This window comes from Dermacentor albipictus, unplaced genomic scaffold, assembly GCF_038994185.2.
Source record: "Dermacentor albipictus isolate Rhodes 1998 colony unplaced genomic scaffold, USDA_Dalb.pri_finalv2 scaffold_258, whole genome shotgun sequence".
Lineage (NCBI taxonomy): Eukaryota > Metazoa > Arthropoda > Arachnida > Ixodida > Ixodidae > Dermacentor > Dermacentor albipictus.
In genome coordinates this window covers 4,962-10,000 of record NW_027225812.1, presented here as the reverse complement: position 1 = coordinate 10,000, position 5,039 = coordinate 4,962, and the positions used below count along the sequence as shown (strand labels likewise).

Sequence of the window (5,039 nt, the reverse complement as noted above, 5' to 3'; positions counted from 1 at the left end):
ACGTGGCGTCTCCCTGTGTGTGGTTTCGAAGAGCGCCTTTCGGCGTGCGCTACTCCTGTTTCGCTCTTTCGTTCGGCGGTCACGCGTTTCCGCATGACCGCTGCTGATCCAACAGCCTACTCGAGACGAAAGACAAGAGCTTGGCGCGCGCGTACTCGCGCAGCTCTCCAAAGCCACTCGGCCAGTGCCAGGGACGGCTCTCTGCGCCGGAGCCACAACAAGTCTACTTGAGGCGGAAGACGAAGCCAGCAAGGGCCTGGCCGCAAGTGCGTTCGAATACGGGATTACAGTCCCTCGTCTGTCCGTACTTCCTCTTTCGACGTGCGGCGCCTTCCCAAAGCGCACAAGTCCGCAAACCGCAGAACGCTTCCGACGTAGCAAAGCCGCGTTTCCTTCGGTACTTCGCAGCAACGCCGCCTTTCCCTCGGCGGCGGGCAAATAGCCTGCAGACGTCGTCGCATTGAACCGCGAACTCGACACCTCGCGCGTCACGAGCGGGAGCCGACCGGCAGCCTCCGGCCCTTTCGGGCGCGGTGGAATTTGCCGCGGAGGACGGGAGAGTGCTTTAGGCCACGGTTCCTTCCGTACTTGGCAGCCGCACCCTCAATACCGCCGGTTCCATGACCGACCGAGCGCCGCACCGTTCCTTTAGTACTTGGGCAGCAACAAAGTCGGGTCGTTACTCCACACTCGCCGCAGGAAGCGACCGGCAGCCGCCAGCCTTTTCAGACTCGGCAGCGTTTGCCGCGGAGGACGGGAGAGCGCTCGCACCACGGTTCCGTGTGTACTAAGCGGCAGCGGCATTAGCTCTCGACCGTCAGTTCCTTGACCGACCGCACGCTTCGCCGTTCCCCTCGTACTGGGCAAGAGCAGCAGGTCGGGTCGTCTTACTCCCATTCCGCGCAAGAGTGCCGAGGCGGACTTCAGAAAGCCCACCCAACAGTGTGCGTTACGCCGTTTCTACCCGCGGGCGCGGCCAAGCCAACCGTCCAAGGTTGCAGCCGGCGTCCACTGGGCGCAACAAATTTGGCACGGGGCGCCCTTCGAAATTCGGGCAATCCCCGGCATGTTCGGGTATAGCCGTCCCCGCGTCCAAGCGGGGCCAGCGGCGGAAAGCGTCGGGCGCAGCGAGCTGCTTCACCCACACGGGGTAGAAACAATGGCGCTCGTCACCCTCGAACAATCCGGTAATGATCCTTCCGCAGGTTCACCTACGGAAACCTTGTTACGACTTTTACTTCCTCTAAATGATCAAGTTTGGTCATCTTTCCAACAGACCGGCGCAACCGAAAGGCCGCGCCGGACATCGGTCCGAAGACCTCACTAAATCATTCAATCGGTAGTAGCGACGGGCGGTGTGTACAAAGGGCAGGGACGTAATCAACGCGAGCTTATGACTCGCGCTTACTGGGAATTCCTCGTTCAAGGGGAACAATTGCAAGCCCCTATCCCAATCACGAAAGAAGTTCCACGGGTTACCCAGTCTTTTCAGACAGGGATAAAGACACGCTGCTTCCTTCAGTGTAGCGCGCGTGCGGCCCCGGACATCTAAGGGCATCACAGACCTGTTATTGCTCTGTTTCGTGCGGCTAGGAGCCGCTTGTCCCTCTAAGAAGGTTGTAAGGTGCTGGGAACCCCGCACCTATTTAATAGGCTAGAGTCTCGTTCGTTATCGGAATTAACCAGACAAATCGCTCCACCAACTAAGAACGGCCATGCACCACCATCCACCGAATCAAGAAAGAGCTCTCAATCTGTCAATCCTCCCAGTGTCCGGGCCGGGTAAGTTTTCCCGTGTTGAGTCAAATTAAGCCGCAGGCTCCACTCCTGGTGGTGCCCTTCCGTCAATTCCTTTAAGTTTCAGCTTTGCAACCATACTTCCCCCGGAACCCAAACACTTTGGTTTCCCGGAAGCTGCCCGCCGAGTCATTTGAGTAACTCAGGCGGATCGCTGGTTGGCATCGTTTATGGTCAGAACTAGGGCGGTATCTGATCGCCTTCGAACCTCTGACTTTCGTTCTTGATCAAAGAAAACATTCTTGGCAAATGCTTTCGCAGTAGTTCGTCTTGCGACGGTCCAAGAATTTCACCTCTAGCGCCGCAATACGAATGCCCCCGTCTGTCCCTCTTAATCATTACCTCGTATTCCAAAAACCAACAGAACAGAAACGAGGTCTTGTTCTATTATTCCATGCAAGTTTATTCAGGCGACTCGCCTGCGTTGAGCACTCTAATTTTTTCAAAGTAAAAGCACCGGCCTTCTCGAGGCACACAATGAAGTGCACCAAGAAAGGACCGGCATGATGTTCAGTCCGAGCCGTCGCATCGGGTAGATGCACTACTCGTCTGGAACTGAGATCCAACTACGAGCTTTTTAACCGCAGCAGCTTTAGTATACGCTATTGGAGCTGGAATTACCGCGGCTGCTGGCACCAGACTTGCCCTCCAATTGATCCTCGTTAAAGGATTTAGAGTGTACTCATTTCAATTACGGGGCCTCAAAAGAGTCCCGTATTGTTATTTTTCGTCACTACCTCCCCGTGCCGGGAGTGGGTAATTTGCGCGCCTGCTGCCTTCCTTGGATGTGGTAGCCGTTTCTCAGGCTCCCTCTCCGGAATCGAACCCTGATTCTCCGTTACCCGTAACAACCATGGTAAGCAAGTAACCTACCATCGAAAGTTGATAAGGCAGACACTTGAAAGAAACGTCGCCGGCTCGTGGCCATGCGATCAGCACAAAGTTATCCAGAGTCACCACACAATACGGGCCGAAACCCGATCGATCTTGGTCTAATAAAAGCACCCGTCGCCCAAAGGGCTTCAGGCTCACTGCATGTATTAGCTCTAGAATTGCCACAGTTATCCAAGTAGGAAGAAACGATCTAAGGAACCATAACTGATTTAATGAGCCATTCGCGGTTTCGCCTTATTTCGGCATGTACTTAGACATGCATGGCTTAATCTTTGAGACAAGCATATGATTACTGGCAGGATCAACCAGGTAATCGTTCAACTGCGCGTCCCGCCTGTCAAGCAGGCCGGACGCCGTTTTTGCGATGCCGAGGCCACCTTCAGGCGCCCCAGCACGCTTCGTTCTTGCAAAGAGTAGCACTTTGCACAGTCCGAGACGACGGCGTTCGAGCTCGCTACGGCGCCCTCCCCGAAGGGCCGGGTATCGCCACGCGGCAAGAAGCACGCAACATTCTCGATAGACTGGTTGTGTCGACTCGATCACGGCTTGCGGTTTCTCTTGAGCCCGCAGCACAGGTGGACCGACCGACACTTGCAACGTAGCCGAGACGGCAAAGCCGCCAGGCGACGGGTCACGCCCGCGCCTTCGGCGCTTTCGCATTTGACTCGTCCGAGGACGATGCGGAACACAACTCGATATCGTGGAGAAAGCGTCGTCCGACAACCAGCCCCTAACGCATCAAGCGGATGAGGCTGCAGACGTCAGCTGTGGGATCCACGGGAGCGATACCGGGGACACGCTTGACGGGCACGAAGCCCGCCGCATATCAAACACCCAGGTCGCTTTTGGGGGCGACTGCTCTCTGGGACCCCCATATAATAGCAGCGATAAGTTCCCAAATCTCCATGGGGCCGTACTCGTGCCACTTTCGACGAGCGTTTGGCGAAAATCGTGCCGCCTCGCAGCGCCGCGAGCGAGATGGAAAGCTTACGTCGGCAGCGCAATGCCGAAGTCGTGAAAGCGCAGCGCGTCGACCGAATGCGCGAACGGCAATCTCTCGCCTATGGACAGCGCGGTTTCCAGAACAATCGCCTTTCTGTGCCCCTACGGGGCCGCACGCTAGCGCGGCCCTTTCGCCGTTTCCGAGCACGAGTGCGACCGGCGCGGGCGGCGTGCTCGACACCCCGGCTGACGCCGTTTCGGACTTTGTCTCTTCGCGCGCTCGCGCCAACGCCGCGGCAAAACGACGACCTCTGCGCGGTTCTTTCCCGGTTCCCGGCGTGCTATAGTGCAGCCAGCCGGACGGTGGCGACGACTCAGTCGCGGCCGTGCGGTGGCTTGTACGCCAAAGTTGCGTGACGGGCGTCGAGCTCCCGCCGCGGCCCGGCTCAGGTGGTTTCGGACTTCTGTCTCTTCCGAGCGCTCGCGTCGTCGTGGGCACGATTCTCGAGTGCGGAGCGGTGCGCGGACACCACCACGAACACGCGCAAGCCGAAAACGGCACTACGGTACAACGTCGGCCAGGGCGGTACGGCCCCCTTATATGAGCAGCGATAAGTGACCAGATCTCCACGGGGCCGTACTCGTGCGACAAGGCGGCGTACTGCGCCGAGCCGAGCGCCAATATTTGGCCTTGGCACGGCCGATTTGAGCTCTCGCGATCGCCGCGGTACCGCCGCTCACCGATTCAAGGCACGCTAGCGCGGCCCCTTCGCCATTTTTCGAGTAAGAGTGCGAAAAGCGCGCGCGGCGTGCTCGTCGCCCCGGCTGACGTAGTCTCGGACTTAGTCTCGCTCACGCCGCCCCGGCTGACGTCGTCTCGGACTTAGTCGCGCTCACACCGCCCCGGCTCACGTGGTTTCGGACTTCCGTCTCTTCCGAGCGCTCGCGTCGTCGTGGGCACGATTCTCGAGTGCGGAGCGGTGCGCGGACACCACCACGAACACGCGCAAGCCGAAAATGGCACTACGGTACAACGTCGGCCAGGGCGGTACGGCCCCCTTATATGAGCAGCGATAAGTGACCAGATCTCCACGGGGCCGTACTCGTGCGACAAGGCGGCGTACTGCGCCGAGCCGAGCGCCAATATTTGGCCTTGGCACGGCCGATTTGAGCTCTCGCGATCGCCGCGGTACCGCCGCCTCACCGATTCAAGGCACGCTAGCGCGGCCCCCTTCGCCATTTTTCGAGTAAGAGTGCGAAAAGCGCGCGCGGCGTGCTCGTCGCCCCGGCTGACGTAGTCTCGGACTTAGTCTCGCTCACGCCGCCCCGGCTGACGTCGTCTCGGACTTAGTCGCGCTCACACCGCCCCGGCTCACGTGGTTTCGGACTTTCGTCTCTTCCGAGCG

At 58.8% G+C, this 5,039-nt stretch overlaps 1 non-coding gene across 1 annotated transcript; it reads right to left on the bottom strand.

The window, feature by feature from the left end:
* Window positions 1-1,188: 1,188 nt before the first annotated feature.
* On the bottom strand, window positions 1,189-3,003 carry LOC139053831 (small subunit ribosomal RNA). Its single transcript, XR_011510814.1, has one exon. It is a non-coding gene; the product is annotated as a small subunit ribosomal RNA (ribosomal RNA).
* Between the last annotated feature and the right edge of the window lie 2,036 nt (window positions 3,004-5,039).